The sequence below is a fragment of the Diceros bicornis genome, chromosome 21, assembly GCF_020826845.1.
Source record: "Diceros bicornis minor isolate mBicDic1 chromosome 21, mDicBic1.mat.cur, whole genome shotgun sequence".
NCBI classification, from domain to species: domain Eukaryota; kingdom Metazoa; phylum Chordata; class Mammalia; order Perissodactyla; family Rhinocerotidae; genus Diceros; species Diceros bicornis.
In genome coordinates this window covers 52,800,356-52,818,489 of record NC_080760.1, presented here as the reverse complement: position 1 = coordinate 52,818,489, position 18,134 = coordinate 52,800,356, and the positions used below count along the sequence as shown (strand labels likewise).

The 18,134-nt window shown below is 48.5% G+C and overlaps 1 protein-coding gene across 6 annotated transcripts in view; it reads left to right on the top strand.

The window, feature by feature from the left end:
• The window catches only part of TRAPPC9 (trafficking protein particle complex subunit 9), a 639,688-nt gene that overhangs the window by 413,015 nt on the left and 208,539 nt on the right, over window positions 1-18,134 (top strand). The gene's annotated exons all lie outside the window — the stretch shown is intronic.

The following is an 18,134-nucleotide window of genomic DNA, read 5'->3' as shown; positions in this document are numbered from 1 at the left end:
TCTTAAGAAAGCTGGATCTGGGCATACTGGGTGTTTATTTGGGGTCTGTATATCAATACCAATAGGAGATTCCTTGGAGGAATTAATGCCACAAAAAGCCAGGCCAACCTTAGACCTTTGGGAGAGGTGCAGCGTCACCCAATCCCAGTCCCTGGAGGGCAAAGAGAGGTGGCACCACCAAGCCCTGGCACAGGGTCCGCTATGGGATGTGGCCTCGTCCAGCAGGAGCTAAGTCGGAATTAAGAGCTGACCAGGAGCAAAGCCAGGACCACTAGGGCATGTCCCAAGGCAGGTAGAGCTCGGTGAATTAGGGAAGATGCTCTTCTGCTGTGGCAGGGCCCCTTCCCCAGGCCCCAGCCCACTCCCTGCTGGGCCTTTCCCCGGACCAGAAGCTGTGCCTCCAAGCCCAGCTTGGATGTCAGGGGCATACCGTTATAGATGGAATAAGATACAGATAAAATATGATTTTTATTTTTAATTGTAAAATACTTCAAACATGTAGGAAATCATTTAGAAACAAGCATACCCGTGTCACAGATTTAAGCATTTTGCTATATTTGCTCCAGATCTCTCGCTCTCTCTCCCTGTCTGTCTTTGTCTTTCTCTGTCTCTTTTATTTTCAGGAAATAAAATGTTAAAAAAAAATAGTTAGGATTAACGTCATTAATCAGTGGGGGAAATGCAAATTTAAACCACAATGTGTTACCACTACATATCCATTAGAGTGATTAAAATAAAACACAGACAACACTGAATCTCAGTGAGGAACTCTCATGCTTTGGTGGGAATATAAAATAGTGCAACCACTTTTGAAGAAGGTCTGGGAGTTTCTTATAAAACTAAACATATAGCTACTCTTCGTCCAGCAATTCCAACTCTGGTTATGTATTCAAGAAAAATTTAAATGTGTGTTCACAAAAAGACCTATGTGAGAATGTTCCTGGCCAAAAATCAGAAAAAGCCCAGGTCCATCATAGGAGAATGGATCAACAAATGGTAGCATTTTCCTACAAATGGAATAGTACTCTGTAACAGAAACTAACAAGTTCCCGATACACACACCAACATGAGCGAATCTCAGGAACTTCATGCTGAGTGAAGGGAGCCTTACCCAGAAGAGCATGTACTGTGTGATTCCATTCGTCTGAAATTCCATAGTGGGCAAAACTAGGCTGTGATGGAAAAAGCAGAACATTGGTTGCCTCTGGAGAGGTTGGGGTGGGCTTTGACCAGGGAAGGGCACAAGGGGATTTTCTAGGTGATAGTTGCGTTGTATAATGTGATATTTGGGTATCGGTTACACAGGTGTTTGCATTTGTTAAAATTCAGCAAATGGGTACTTAAGATTTGTGCGTTTCACTGTAAGTTTTACGTCAAAAGAGAAACTATAAGCAAATGTTGAACTCTAACTAATGATATGCACACTGAAGGATGTGGGGGAGTGCATGGTATCTGCAATAGTCTTTAGGAGGCCTGAAAAAACAAGATGCATGGATGGGTAGAGGATGGAAAGATGGATAGACTAAGTGATAAGGCAAATAGAGTGAAACGTTAATGGAATCTACCAATGGGCCTGTAGGGTGAAAAATTCTTTCAACTTTATATTTGAAAATTTTCATAAGAAAGTGTTAGAAAAAATATGCAAATGAAAAGAGAGCTAAGCCCTACTCCCTTACCCAACTCCTGCCCAGCTTGCTTTCTCTTCCCTTCCTCCTCAGGGAGAATCTGTGTCTTGGAGGCAATGGCATTATTCACTCCATGTTTTACTACTTTTATTGTATTTACTTATAGCCACAGCCAGACATTATTTTGAGAGTTTTTTTTTAACAACGTAAGTGTTTCCATATCATATATGTCTTTTTATTAACTTTAAATCAGCAGTATGCTTTGGAGCTAAATATAAATCTGGTTCTTTCATTTTGGCTCCTATTTATATTTTGTTGCATGAATACACCACTTTATGCATTTCCATGGTAATCCACTGTGAGGTTGCTTCCAGAGTATTGCTATGTAATATGATTGTTGTTAATGACATATAGATGCAAAGTCGGGCCCTGTAGCCCCATTGCAGGACTCTTTTGGACTGATAGGTGGAAGCTAGGAGTCCAGTGGCTTGGGGAGCATTTATGGCCTTCCTCTGAGGGGAAGAAAACACTCCCTCCTGAGATCTCAGTGCTCTAGTCCCCTGCAGAGGACTCACCGTGTGGGTGTTGGTGTGTGTGGGGGGTCATATGCTCCTCCTGCATAGAGGCTGTGGCAGCTGCAGGTGAATGTGTCTGGCTCCTGGGCATAAGGACAGGCTCTTTCCTAGGGTGCTGATGCATCCTTGGGGTCTAAGTCAGCAGCTTAACTGGCAGCTGCCTGGGCCCAGTGCTGTTGTCCAAACTGTGAAGGAAACTGTCTGCTCTCTGCCTTGTCTGTCTTGTCTAGCTGTTTTGATATAGCCCGAGAGCCTACATCTAGAGGCGTAGAGCCTACATCTACGTTTATGTCTAGCCTACCTAGACATAAATCTAGTCTTCTTGTGACGCAAGCACAAAACCTATTTTTAAAAAATTGTAAGCTGCCAAGCTTTGTTCTAAGCTTGAACCATCCTCGGCAATGGAAGGGCGAATGATGTTAGCGATTGCATTCGTAAATAATCACAATTTAGTCGTGTGCTTCAGGCTTCTTCGTTGTTAAGCTTTTTACTTAAATTCTCATTTCTCAATGCTCCTAACTCACACGTTTTTTATTCATTCATAAAATATTCATTCAATAAATATTGGTACTTCAAGAACTTGCTTTGTGGTACCTTCATCAGGTTCCCGGAGTGCCAGGATGAATAATTAAGGACCCCTCCTAGCCAGGGAGTAACAACACAGCATGAGGAGAGTCTCATGCAGCTGGGGCGGCCCCGCATTTCCTGCCTGTTGGGGGCATTTTGCTGTCCTGGGGTGGGGATAAAACAGAGGTCATGACGTTACATTTGTCTGGGAAGTCATCTTGTCCCCACTAACCCAGTGGTGACTGCCAGGAGCCCCGGTGTTTGCGGGGATGCAAGGAATCACTCCCGTTCCCTCTCCGAACCTCTCTGGCCTTCCCGGCCTTCTCTGGATCAGATACATGCTCTGCTCCGTGGAGGAGGTCACAGTTCTTTGGTTCTCATGGAGAAGTTCTGGTAGAGGAAGCACAGGTGCTTGTACTTTACCTGGCAGTGCTGGGAAGCACCTTGCAGAACTTGGCCATGAACACTGTCCCTGTACATCCAGGCCCTGTCTCCCCAGTGCCCTGTCTCTTCCCTGAGTCCTGACCTCGACCCCTTTCCCAGCTCTCCCCTTCTGCCGTGAGGACCCATCCCCACTGCACCTCAGGCTTTGCTGGGTGCTGAAGAAGGCTTCCCTCTGCCCAGGCGTGCCACTCTGAGGAGGGACGGGTGGTCCTCAGACTCCAGTTCAGTCTGTCTACCGTGTGGGTGTGGGTGTGGGTACGTGCACATCCCAGGTGTGGCAGGCAATGTTCTTACTGCTGCCATAGAAGTGGGCAGAGGAACAATGCTTTCTGCTGGAGATGGCTCAGCCGAGTCTCAAATGAAAAGCCATATTCCTGGAATCAACGTGGCTTTGACGCTGCTCTTTACAGAACCTCGGCTTCCTGGGTCAAGAGGCGTTTGACTTCCTTTTAAAGGTGGCCTGCGGTTCAAGAGAGGGACCAACTCCAATTAGATTGTTGAGGTGCCGGCCTCTCTCCCTCCCTCCTGGTAGAAAGGGGTGATCTCAATTGCCCAATACAAGAGAAATGTGTCCTCAGGAGCACAAAGGAGGAGCAGCGTGCTTCCCAGGGGAAGAAAGGATGGGAGTCAGAGTCACTGAGCCCCGTGTGTTTGGAAGAGTTTGGGCAGTGCAAGCCTCAGAGCCCCTCATGTAGGAGATTTGTCTGCATTTTACTGATAAGTAAACGAAGTTGATCAAAGTCACTTAGTGGGACCCACGTCTGTCTGACGGCATGGCTGTGCTTGGAATGGCGATTTAAGATGGGCTGGAGCAGGGCTGGGGGGTAAAACCAAGGTCTATTCCCTTCTCTCTTCTGCTCTGCGCAGCCTTAGGTAAGTTGTAGCCAGCACTGTGAAGTCCACGGTCAAGTGTAAAGGCCGGCAGGAGAAAGGGTGGGGTGGGGAAGCAAACTGGGTCTTTGGCTTCCAAGATGTTCATTAATTCACTCAACAAATACTACCTGAGTATTGGTCAGGTGCCAGGCCCTGCCAGGAGGTGAGACAGTGAGTGAAGGTGGTACTGCCTGTGTCCTCACAGCACTGAGGTTTTGGTGTGGAAGGAAGGCGCACGAACAGGCGATTGTCATGTGCTGTGAGGGGAATTGAAAGCACGTAGGGAGCAACCCAACCAGACAGAGTGAGGAGGTGCTGGGGAGGCTTCCGGGAAGAAGTGATGTTAATATGGAACAAGACAGATAAGTCGGAGTCATCTAGGGCTGGAGAGCAAGGGAACAGCAACCCAGGTGGAGGAACAGCCTGCCCTAGGAACGGCATATGCAAAGAGCGATGTGAAAGAGTTCTTCACAAACTACATATCCGAGTTCTTAAACTGGAAATTCCGCTCTTGTCATGTGTTTCTTAGAGATATCTTTGTAATCTTATAATTTAAAGTACAGCATTTCAGCAAATGGATGTTGAAAGTACCTCTCTACCTTCCTAATCTCTTCTTTAAAAGGTCCTTTGGAAATTAGTGACTCTCCTCTCAGCTTGTGAGTTTCTGTGGCATGGTTGATGCATCAATTCTGTAATTAAGGGCCATTAGTTAACTTCACTTTGGCCAAACACAGTTTGTGGTCCTTGGTCTGTAGTGATTACATTTTCTGGGACTCTATACCGTCAGTTGTGACATTCAAGATGTTGTCCCCCAATCTTGCAGCTAGATGCCCGTAGTAACATTCATTTTTATCTGAGGGGTGGTGTAACGCAAGACACCATTTTCTCGTGCATTAGCTTCTTTAATCCTCACGACAGTTCTTCAAGGTGTGGGCAATGTGCCCATTTTTGCATATGAGTAAGGGAGCTCAAAAGTTACCAACGGTCATGCAATTAGTTCAAATTGGAACGCAGGGCTGCCCAGTTACCACCCATACCTCTCCACAGGAGTTATCTACAGTTCTTTAGGCTATGTCCCCCGGGATTGGGCATTCCTCCTCATCCAATTTCAAAAGATGACCAGAAACAGTAGAAGTCTCTTTTGAGTGAAACAGTGTGAACTTTCTCAAGAAAATATAATGATGCCAGTGCCAAATTTACTGGAAAATTAAGATATGATAATTACTGTGTTTTTTGCTTAATTATCAAACCATTAAAATTAAATTTCATGACAACCTTCATTTATTCATAATCTCTTTTAATTTATGGTAATAAATGTTATCTCGTTCCGTGCTTCAAGCTACCCTGTTTTGTCCCACCCTCCCTCACACAGAGGCACCGCCTGCACAGCGGGCCTGGCGTCCAAGTGTCCAAACGTTGCCTCCCTGGGGAGATTTGTTGCTGGTTGGCTGTGAACAGATCAGCTGTCACGTGTCACATGGATCCTAGGATGGCTTTCATGCCAGAGGGTCAGGGACAGACGCCAGGAGCAAGCTGCCCCTGCAGTGCTCTGAACCTTCCCCTTGACGCTGTCCAGGCGGCTGGGAGGGCCAGGCTGTGGCTCTGGTTGGACCCTCATGTCTAGGAGGATCCTGGATTGAGCTTTGAGGCGGGAGCGAGAAGGCCTGGCTTCTCCACCACTGTGGTGGTTGTGTTTCAGGGTCCTTTTGATCATCTGTGGGTGGGCTCCAGCCTGTGGCAGGGTGCTGACTTCATCTTGCAGTCTGTTTCTGGTTTCCTTTGTCTTCTTCTGCCCCTTGAGTGGTCTTAGATAAGCCTTCACCTCCTCTAGGTTTTGATTTCTTCTCCATCATATGAGAGGCTAAAACAGTGTTTACCATAGGAATGAAAGAGCAAATGCGGTGAGGATGTAATTGGCCCTAATTTGTCATTGCTATGTTTGCTGTGCCGCTTGTTCCGTCTCCACAGTATCTTTTGAAATCGATGTCATTATCATCATCCCTGTTGACCAGATGAAGAAACAGCTCAGAGAGGTGACCGGCTAGTGGCTGCTGAGGTCCTTCCTCCTCTAACGCTTCTGATTTTTATTTTACATCACTCCTCGCAGAGGTGGTAGGGAGCAGGGAAAATAGTGGCAAGATGAGTCCCAGCCTGCACATCCTCTCCCCACACACCATTCACCTGTGTGCCTGCACATCCTCTCCCCACGCACCATTCACCTGTGTGCCTGCCCATCCCCTCCCCACACACCATTCACCTGTGTGCCTGCCCATCCCCTCCCCACACACCATTCACCTGTGTGCCTGCACATCCTCTCCCCATGCACCATTCACCTGTGTGCCTGCCCATCCCCTCCCCACATACCGTTCACCTGTGTGCCTGCACATCCTCTCCACATGCACCATTCACCTGTGTGCCTGCCCATCCCCTCCCCACACACCGTTCACCTGTGTGCCTGCACATCCTCTCCCCATGCACCATTCACCTGTGTGCCTGCCCATCCCCTCCCCATGCACCATTCACCTGTGTGCCTGCACATCCTCTCCCCATGCACCGTTCACCTGTGTGCCTGCATATCCTCTCCCCATGCACCATTCACCTGTGTGCCAGGTGCGTTCCTGAGTCCCAGCGAGCACTGGACGGCGCGGTCCTGCCCCCTGGAGTGCGTGATCAGTGATTTCTACACAGTCCCTTCTCCTGGGGTTTATGCTGTCCTGTTGAACATTCCCGTTTATCCAAGCCCAGAATAGCCCCAAACTCAAATACCTGGCTCCAAGGTTTAATTCCTTCAAACACTCCAAAGAACTTTGTGAATCATTCAAGGAATACCTCCTTCTTTGGAGCCTGGTGTCATTGCTCGTTGTTATTTAACCGTACTTAAAATTTTTGCACATCCTCTGTCTGTGGGTGGCATACTCTGCCCCTCTCAGTCAGCAAGCCTGTTTCCTTGTCCTGGTGATCCCTCCTGAAATCATTCTGAGTTAGAAGACTTTGTGGATTTTCTTTGTACCTTCTTTGTCAAACTGGAAGAAAAATGGGAGAGTCCTGCAGAAACTTCGCTTCTAGAAACAAGGAGAAACCATCCTGTTCCATGCTGTACTCTTGTCCTTGCACCTGATCAATGGGGAAACTGAGGCTCAGAGTTATTTAGCAAGTCTCGGGCAGAGTGACATTAGAACCCAGGGCTCCTAATTCCCTGTCTGGAGCTGTCTCTACCGCCCCACTCCCCTCCCTCTAATGAGCAGTTTTTCAAGTTTTCCTAAGGGAAACCCAGATGGCTCTTGAATCAGTTGTAGCCCCTGATGATTAATAGGCAACAAAAAGTGTTGGAGTTCAGCCTGGAGAAGCAATCTTGTCACAGAGATTCAATACCTTGGGAGATACAGCCGTTTGCTGACTCAGATGACAGGAGAAATTTTTTTCTTTTTGTGAGAAAAGAACAACGAGATGACTTGACTGGGTTCCATATACTGTGCAGATTTCTGTTCCTCAGAAATCTTAGATGTAGGGTTTTTCTTCTGGGTTTCTGCCTGTGCAGTTCTTGAGTGTCTGCTCTAGCGATGACACGTCTGGAGTCCCCGCACTTGTGCAGGAGATGGCCCATCCTCACGCCCCCACCCTGGGCTGCAGGCCGGTTTTCAGCTACTCACACCCGTGAACAAAGGCCGAGTGGCACAGGATGGGGCCACACTTAGCACGTGTCCAGTCTCGACTCAGCCACAGGCCGGCTCAGCTCTCCTGGGCAAGTTGGTTGGCCTTGTTGAGCTTCCAAGTGCTTTTCTTTAAAATGGGATAATAACACCTGTCCTACAGGTTGTTATAAATACAAAAGTTCATCCACGTCAGGTGCCTAGCTCCGTGTGCGACCCACAGTGGTGCTCCGTAAATGGCAGAGAAAGTTATCTTTCAGTACCCTCATCACACTTTGAAAACGGTTCCCACCATCCTGGCTGCCATGGCTGGAGCATGTCTCAGCCTGGGTGAAGGGCATGCATTTGAGGTTTTGTGTTTCCTTTTTAGGAAGATGGCTGTACCAGACAGTTGCTCAAGTTGTTATTATTTATAGCCTCATCTCCCGGGCTTCTCAGTGGTGTCTGAAGTGGAGACAGAGAAAGTTCTCATTTATGAGGAGTCAGAGGATTTATTATAAGGAATTGTTAACAAGGCCTACGGTTGGTAACTAGGTAACTGAAAGGGTGGAGGGTACCACCCAGGCGGCTGGTGTAGCAGCTGCAGGAAGCAGTGCCACCCTGGGGCCAGGGGCCAAGGCAGCTGGTTGGGATGATCACAGTTAGAAGCTGGGGACTGCGGGCATGGAGCTGACACTCGGTGTTCTGAGGAAGGGACGCTGGGGTCTGGGGTCTCAGAGGTGAGGTGCCATGTTGTTGGGTGCGCCCACAGGGATCAGGGGCTGTCAGGCAACCCTCAGGGAGCAACAGGAAGCCCTGGAGGGAGCAGGTCCCTCCTCCTCCTGTAGTCCCGCGGCCTCCTCCCACACCCCAATGGGAGGGCAGAAATGGGGCCTGCAGAGTCAATGACGGTGTAGCTTGCCCATCAAGCCCTGCTTTGAGCCAGCTCTGCCTCGGGTCCTCCCTGATCTCCCTGCTAGAGTTATGTTTTGCTCTTCAGCATGTCATGGATTCTTGAATGCTGTTTGTTATTTTCTACCTCATGTTCTCGTTCCTGATGGACTAGAGGTTCCCAGGCTTTGCTGCATATTGTAATTACAGGGGATCTTTGAAAAATAGTGATGCCCGCCCCACACCCCATCCTGATCTGATTGGTTGGCTGCCACCTGGGCATCAGAATTTGTAAATCTCCCCTGGTGACTCTAATGTGCAGCCAAGTGTGGGAACCACAGTGCTAGACTGTGAATTCTTTGAGAGCAGTGTTTGTGTCTTATTCATCTCTGAATGTCCCCACCCCTTGATCCAGTGTCCAGCACATGGCAGGTGCTCAGGTAACATGTGATTGTGAGTGAGTTGGCTGTAGGCATGCTGCATTGTCATTCACAAGTGTCCGTTCCTCCTTGGGGGTCTTGCTCTTGGCACTTCCACTCACAGCCTGCCTCAGGCAGGAGGTTTTAAGCTGACCCTCGGGGGACATGGTGGTGTTTGTCCCCCTGGTTCAGTTCACCAGGAAGGGGTGATGAATAATGACACCAGTCTTGTATTTTCTGTGGTGCTCCCACTCCCATCAGGGCTTGTCACTCAAACTACCAAGCCCGGTCTTCCCTCAACCACAGTGCTCCGGTTGGTCTGGGAACTAGAAATTCTGAGAGCTCAGCATTCCCTGCCTGGGGAGTGGAGTCTGGCCCCTGAGCCCCATAGTAGATCTCTCAGGTGAAACCTACCCACCTTTCTGGGCTGCCAAGTGTCTCTGCCCACCTGTTAGGAAAAGGGACTCATTTTATCTGTGGAAAGAGGACAGTGCCCTGGACTGGGCAGAAGTGTGCGTTGCCATCCCACCTTGGCCCACTCTCCGTCGTGATCCGTGACAGGTCCTCAGCGCCTGTGATGCTTAGCTCTTCCTGTTTCTGATGGGCAATGAGGACCCCAGCCATGCCCACCTCAGCACGAGGTCATTCAGCGAAGGTGCTGAAGTGAAAGGGGAGCCGTCGTTATGCATTCTTTTACTTAAAAACTTTATTTTGGAAAATTCACATATATGCAAAAGGTGCCATAATAGTATGATGAACCCCCACGTACTTCCCTCCCAGCTTCTACAGCCAGCAATTCATGACCAGTCTTGTTCTTCTCTCCCTGACCAACTTCCCCCTTTGCTGTATTATTTTAAAGCAAATCCAAGACATCATAATATTTCACCTGTGAACATTTTAATATTTAATGCTGGAATACCATATCCTGTTTTAAAATGGACAGTTCCTCAATATCAACAAATATCTAGTCAATGTTTAAATTCCCAATAATCTCAGTGTCAGATTTCTAAAACATTTTTTTGAATCAAATTCAAGAAGTTGGTGAGTCTCAAATCCATCTTTAATCTGTAGGTTCTACTTTTGTCTCTTTTTCTCTGACGCACTTTTCACTGACTAAACCAGGTCCCCCAGTTGGAGGCTTGCCAGTTGCATGCCTGTGGTGGCATTTAACTTGCTTCTCTGACTTCTTTTTCTTTATTCCTCACTAAATTAGTAGAAGTCTAGAGGCTGGATCCTATTCAGGATATTTTTCTTTTTTTTTGCAGAGAATAGCCATCAGACAGCACTGTGTCTCCTTATTTTCTTTTGGTGATGGAGCCATTACTATTTGATGTTTTTCTCTTACCTAACCCTACACCCTAAAGGCCTAGCAGGGAATTCTTATACCAGATGCATGTGTTTTCATCCCCAGTGGCTCAGTGAACATTAAGAAACCCCCTAACTCTTCTTCTTAAGCTCAAAACAAAACAAGCACGAAAGCACCATTGGAAAATGACCAGATGAAGAAGTGAAGCTGTTTCCTGTGTGCTCTCAGCTCCAAATCATCTTGCTCATCAGATGATTAAGGCTCATCACTCAGCAGCTGCCCACGGAGAGAAACCGGGATCACGCTGGCACCCTTCAGGGCTCTCAGGCCCAGTGGGATTTGGAGACCCCGCAGCAACCTCTGGTTGCTGACGCGGCTCTGGAGCTGAATAGCCCTGGGCCTGGCAGCCCCCAGGGAGTGACAGTATCCTCGATCTCCACTGGAACTGTTTTCAGGGGCTGGGAGGAGAGTACAGGCAGGTTGAGTTCAGGACGTCTGGGTCTTTCTGGCACAAATTAGCTTGAGTAGCATCTGTATATATTTGTCACACATTATGCTGCTTCCCCTATAATAACTTAAGTTTGTAAATTGTGTTTTTCTAGGGCAAGGGTTATTGTCCCCACCCGATGGCCAACTCAGTGGAGGTGAGGATGGGAGGGGGTGTCTCGGGGTGGTGAGTGGTTCCTGTGGACTGATGTGATGCTGGGTGCTGCCATGGCAGTGTGGGGGGACATGTGGGGGTGAGCTAGGCTGGGCCAGATCTTAGAGGACCTTGGATGCCAGGTAGAAGGAAATGATCTTTATTACATTTTTAATGAGGGATTTGTGGAAGGTTTTTGAAGATGTTCTTTGCCTTTTGGGTTTTCCCCATTTTCACCTGCGAGATAAATGACAACTTCACTGCTGGCTTGAAATCCTCCTGTGAGAGCCGTGGTTCTCAGAGTGTGGACCCCAGACCAGCAGGAACATCATCGCTGGGAACTTGCTAGAAATGCAAATTTTCGGGACCCACCCTAGACTTACTCTGGGGGCAGGGGCCCAGCAATCTGTAGTTTAACAAGCCCTCCATGTGCTTCTGTTGCTCAAAGAAGTTTGAGAACCAGTGTGTTAGAGAAATGCCGAGGAGTGCAGTCCAGGCTGAGCAAACATGGACACGTGTCTGAAGTCCTCCCCCAAAGCCACGTCCACGTCTTGGCCTCCTGCTTGTGCAGTTTGGTAGAAAGTCTCGTCTGGGCAGCACTTGTTTTTGTCTGCTTCTGGTGGAAGGTGCCAGATCTTGGACATAGGCCCACTCAGAATCACCTCCCTTCCTTCCTGGCAGTACTTGCCCAGTGGGAGGGGGAGCTACACAGGACACCTTTTGGGGATAGGGATGGGTTTTGGTTCTAATGAGTTGTGCACAGTTAGGGCTGCGGTGTTGTAGGAGCCCTTTGAAATGAGAAACAGCTGATCTAGGTCTGCTGCTGGGAAGGGAAGGCAAAGTGGACCTGGGAAAAATGCACACAGGTGCCCTCTGCAGAGTTCAAGCCCCTGGGAACCAGGCAGGGAGGACCGGGGAGGTCAGATGAAGGGCGCCTGGCATAGTGGAAGGAGTGCTTCAGCCTGGGTTAATGTCTTGCCTCTGCATGTGTCAGGTCTTCTCTAAGCCTCATTTCCGCATCTGTAAAAAGGGGTGGTGGTACGGATTAAGAAGGGGCACGTACAAAGCCCTTGTAGAGAAGTCAGTACAGTGGGGTACATTTACTTTCCTTTTCTATGGTGACACTTCCGGGACACTGAGCCCTGACTGGCTAGATGTCACAGGAGGAACCTTGAACTCAAATCAACCTGGGTTGAGTAACTTAATTTACTTAATCTCTGTGACTTTAGTTTCCACGTCTGTAAAATGGAGACTCTAACACCTACCTTTCCAGGTTGCCATGAGGGTTAGGTGAAATAATGTGGATCTAGCCACGGTGGGCACTCAGTAAATGTGGCGTCTCTTCTGCTGATGCTACAGCTGCTGGGTCCGCTGGGTCCTGTCATTGGGTGGTTCAAGCAGAACCTGGCTGGTGACAGAGACATCGCCTCAGAGATGCCTGACTTTCATGAGAGACTGTACCTCTGAGCCCTGGACAGTCTAAGACCCTAAGATACGATTCCCATTTTACATTATGTATTGCCTGTAACTTGTCCCCATTGAAACACCCCAATTTTCCAACCCCCATTTTATAACTCCCCTCTTAGGCCCAGTCTACACTGAGTTCACCTCTGGACACATAAGTGCTTGAAAAAATACCTGTTGACGTGGGTATACAATAACTGAAGTGAACCTTTTCTTACTGTGGAAACATTTGCCATAAAGAGATTGTGACTCTTTTATTGCAACTGTCTCTGATTGTTGGAGCCATTTCTTCCTCCTCTCCTTACCCCGGGGTAGGCTGTGGGCCCAAGTGAAAGCAGGGTGGTGTCTCCTGAGTCAGTGTCTCCTACAGTTAGAGGAGGCAGAGGTGTGCTTTAGTGCTGACCGGCTGAGGCGGGTGCCTTTGCAGAGGCCAGGCCTGAGTTGTAGCAGTGGAGAATTTGAACTTTGGCCTTTTCCCCCCTCTCCCTCATCTATAAGCATCTTGGTGATAGAAAATATAATTAAATTTCTTTGCATACTCCACTTTGTTTTGGAGCAATTCTTTGGGGTCTAAGGTTTTCATTTTCCCTGCCACCCAGGGATCCAGCCTCAGAATCTGAGATACAGATAGAAAATGGCTTGACCAATGCATTAGGGACCAGCATTGCTTTGGGTGGACTTATAACCAGGGCCATGGAATTTGATGGCACAGTTTGTGCCTTGCGTAAGTTGTACCTGACCTGGGGAGTCTGAGATTCCACCCACGTTCTGCTTGGGAGCTCTGTCAGGGCCTGTGTTAGCTTAGAGCAAAGAGTGCCTTTTTCTCATTGGCCTACTCAGAGGGGAAGCATTTTGCAGCATATCCACCCAGAGGGGATATTTCTTTCTAATGTACAGAAAGGCATCCTATGTGCTCCCAGTAGCCTTAGGTGTATCCTCCTAAAATGTGATTGTTTTCATCATCTTAATTTTATATATCTATTCCTATGGGGAAAAGTTTGGTAAGAAAATGTAAAATTTTGTTCCATGCAGAACCACCTTCTTGGTTCTCTAAGTTTTGGGTTCACCCCCATATCGGAGTTGTGTCATGGGTGCTTCATAAGCTAATAGAGACAATGTCCCCCCCAAGTTTTTGGTGGTGGTATGTGGGCATGGGGAGGGGGGAAATAGGTTATGTTGGCAATAGGGTGCATTCTTTTATACTGGAAATTTAAAATATATAGCTGGTGCCTTTGGTACTCATTCATACTTCCATTTATTCAACATTTATTACATGCATATCATCTTGCCAGGTGTGCTTGGTACTGGTGAAACAGCTGAGAACAAGGTGTAGTTCTTTGTGCACAGAGCCACAGGCTCACAGCGGGCAGACCACCCATCCATGGCATGTGATTTGGTGCAGGGAGTGTCAAGGCAGGGGCTAGCCCTGGGGCCGTGAGCAGGGTCTCATCCCCTAACCAGCCTGAGGGTGGAGATTGGGGACAGCTTCTCCATGGAAGTGACCTTCAAGGGAGACTGAAGGCCAAGAAGGAGCTGGCCAGAGAAGGGCAAATTGAGTGGGGGGCGCTTAGGAGAGGGGGAAGCCTGTGCCAGGCCGGAGGTTAGGGGGAGCACACTGGGTTCTGGAGGCCATAGGTTGTTCAGAGTTGGAGCCGAGAGGATGGAGAGGAGAGTCCAAGGTGAGGCCGGAGGGGCAGCAGGGCCTGTGAGCCAAGGTCAAAGCCAAGTCTTTTTCTGAGGGGAAGGGATGGTCATGAGAGGGTTCTAGGCAGGAGAGTGTCAAATTGGCCTTTTAAGAAGTATCTGGAAGGGGGTGACAGCTGGTGAGCGCCTGGGGGCTGGTCTAACATAGGTCATAGTGGCTGCGACTGGGGGTGCCCTTTGGTGCTGAAAGGAGAGGCTGGATTCCAGAGATCCTTGAGAAGGAGGAAGACTTGGCAGGATTTGTGGGTGTGGGGTGTGGAGAAGGGAAGGAAAGCTTCTAGTTTGGGCAACTGGGTGGGTGGTGTTGCCATTCACTCACCCGGGGAATGCAGGGGACGGAGCCGGGGCGGGGGGTGGATTCCGCAGTGTGTAGGGGCTACAGCCACGTGGCTGCTGTCCTTACAGGTACAGCCGGCTTCCTGCCACACCACAAATGCCGCACTGTGACCTCAGGCAAAGAGCACTAGGCAGGGAGTCGAAGGTCTGGCCTCTGATTGCGTCTCTGCCACAGGCTTACCCTCTGAGCCTGGGCTTGCCATTTCTGTTTTGTAAATTCCCCAGTCCAGCAAATGGAACCTCTGTTAGGTCCCGTGAGAAAATAGAAGTGGAGCTGATTATAACTTACAAGGCACTTGGAAAATTTGACCATTTTTATTCTCTTCCCTCCTGTGAGTGAGACCGTGGGGGAAGGCAAGAGAGAGCCAAGCTCTTCCCCCGTTTCCTGGGAACGGGCATTCCGTACAAATGGGCGCCTTTCTCTGGAGTTCCACAAGGAATCTCAGGGTGCTAGGACCTGGTTCTCAGCCCTCACCTGGCTTGTTAACCAGTAAAGCTCAGAGAGGCTTCTGATGCCAGAGCTGGGACGTGGACCTCCGCTGTGGGACTCGGGAGGTCTGTTCTTCCCGTTGGGGCATGGCTGGCACCTCTGTTTCCCTGGTTTAGGAGACTCTTCCTGTTCAACCCCACACCCTGCTTTTCAGCCCAGAAATGGGACCCAAATCCTGCTGTGGGTGGGAGAAGAAGGAGAAAGAGAAAGGTCAGACGCTCATCCCTGTCTGCACTGTGGGGGTGGGCTGGGCCTGGGCAAGCTGGGCCCCACCCAGGGCATGGACCCGCCTGGATGGGCAGGGCTGATGCCACTGCAGGGACTCTCCTCTTGGGGATGATGGTCTTGTCTAAGGTATGCTATGGCTTCTCAGCAGACTGATTCATGGCCCAGAAAAATCGCTGTGTTCTTTCTTGGCCTGTGGCTTACACAACATTTTTCACATAATAAAAGAGTACTTCAGAGTTGAAAACTGGCTGGAAACGTGGGTAACAAGGCAGCGTCCCGGAGCAGAGTGCTTGCCTATTAGAACCGTTGGTGGCAAAACCAAAGTGAAATGGGGCTGACATAATGGAGTCATTTAATTTGTGTCAGTTCAGAAAGTCTCCGTGAAGTTACATTAACTCTGAAGACCTATTAGCCACTGGAACCTGCCCAAGACAGACACAGTAAAACCAGCGCTGTCAGAGGAGAGCTTTCTTTGGCTTCTAGAGCGTGGACCTTAATGCCTGCTGGCATTGGAGGAGAAGGAGCATCGCAAGGCTTTCCGCACTATTTGCTGACACCTTCGTACTATACACGCTCACATTTTATAGCCCTGCTGCGTTAGCAGAAGGCTTTCAGATCTATCATGTCACCTCCCCGGTTCTTATCATATTCTTCCTGCTTGCCCGCTGAGGAAATTGAGGCTCAGTGAGATCAAGTGACTGCCCCAGGTGACACCACAGCTGCATCCACGCCAGGGTTTGAACTGTGGTTGTAAGACCCAGTTTACCACGGTGAGCTCCACCCTGCTTGGCTGACTTGTTCATGCTACCTGCGAATCAAGAGCTCTTACCAGGACCACGCTGTGTGCCGGGCACTGGAGATGCAGATATTGAAGGACAGCGGCTGTGAGGACCTCAGACAGTACTGGGGGGGAAAGGTCAGCGTCTCGACAGTCAGAATACGTCGAGAGAGAGGCTGCCCTCACTCCAGACGAGAACAGGCTGGGGGCGGGGAGGATGCGTTGTTCCCCCTTCCTGAAGCAGTCACCCTGCATGTTAAAGCCTGAGAATAGGCCTTGCGCATTCGGGGCCGTCTTGTCAATTGCCCGCCCTAGTCTTTCAGTTTGGAAATGAATATACTGTGTATGTATTAAACATGCACAGTACGGGTGCCATGGGTATGCACGTGTTCAGAGATATGTGCGTTTATTTACATGTGCCTGCACACGTGCATAAAACTGTGAGTGTTATTCTTACCGTCTTCCAAATATTGTTGTAGCCCATGGGTTTATCTGAAGTGCAGTCGTAGCTGATATTCTCTCCACTTCAGAAATAGTGGAAAGGCCATGAGCTTCAGGCCACAGAGATCTGGGTCAGAGTCCTCCCTCCACTTTTGCACGTTGTGTAATCTTGGGTAAATTACCCTCTGAGCATCGGATGATAATACCTGCCTGGCCAAGTGAGTGTGAGGATTATTTGAGTGCGTACCTCTCACGTACCTGGCATAGAGCCTGTCTAGATTTAGTAACTGTTACACAAATGGTGGTCCACTTCTCTTTTCTTAGAGAAACTTAAGAGTACTCTTCTGTATCAGTAATACATCATTCTGAAGAGGACAAGAAGCAAAGGCCCTTTAAGGTGAGGTTTGCAAGTAGACCACATCTACCTTCAGGAATGTGCGACTTTGTTGATGTATGATATCGGTTGTCCACTAGCAACATTATATGACAATAGTCGTATTGTCCCCTCCAACCGTGTCCTCCCACCTGACATCAGGGTCGTCCTGGAGATCCCTGAGATTCAAGGAAGACGAGGGACAGACTGGGCACCCCATCCTAGGAAAGAACTTAAGACTCCTGATAGTGGGAGCCTGTTTCCAGGACTTGTTAGGGACCAGAGGACGCGTAATCAGATAATAAGGAGGCGCTGAGAGGTGGGGAGATTGTAAGGCCATGGGGCAAGGCTGCAGACTTCTCAATTTAACTAAAAAAAAAAAAAAATCCCATGCTTATGTCCTTGTGCACCCCTGCTCCCCCAGGGCCAGTGTTTTATCGGGGAAAGTGGTGGTTTTTTTTTTTTTTTTTTTTTTTTACTTTTGCTGTTGTATATTTGGACAAATGTATAATCACGTGTATCCACCGTTATAAAATCCTCTGTGCTCCACCTATTCATCCTTCCATACCCTCAACCCTTGGCGACACTGATCTTTTGACTATTTCCTTAGTTTTGCCTTTTGCAGAATGTTGTATAGCTGGAATCATATGGTAGATAGCCTTTTCAGATTGGCTTCCTTCACTTTGCAATATGCATGTAAGGTTCCTCCATGTCTTTTCATGGCTTCATAGCTCATTTCTTTTAATGCTGAATAATATTTTGTGGGAGGGACCACAGCTAATTTATCCATTCACCTACTGACGGACATCTTGGTTGCTTCTAAATTTTGGCAGTTATGAATAAAGCTGCCATAAACATCCAAGTGCAGGTTTTTATGCAGACATAAGTTTTCAACTCCTTTGGGTAAATGCCAAGGAGTGTGGTTGCTGGGTCATATGGTAAGAATATATTTAGTTTTATGAGAATCATTGTGGATTTTTAAAAGCTAAGAACAACGCATGCTTTTTTGCCTTTTTCATTGTACTGTTTCCAGTTATTGTTCCATAGCAGGAGGAAAAAACAAGAGAGAAGAAATGCTGGAGGAATACAACATACAGCATTGTAGGGGCTGGAGGCCATGAAGAGCATGGCCTGCCCAACCCAGTCTGCCTAATTATCCCTGCACCTTTAAGACCCCCGGGGCCTCCCGCTTCTCCAGCACTTGACCCACACATCCCCTCCATCTCATGCTGCAACACTGTTATTTGCTTACATGTCTCTTTGCCCTGGGAGCCACCTTTGGGCGGGGGTCGGTCATATTTTCATCATCTCTGTGCTGGACCTGGCCCAGCAGGAGCTGAATTGAATCACC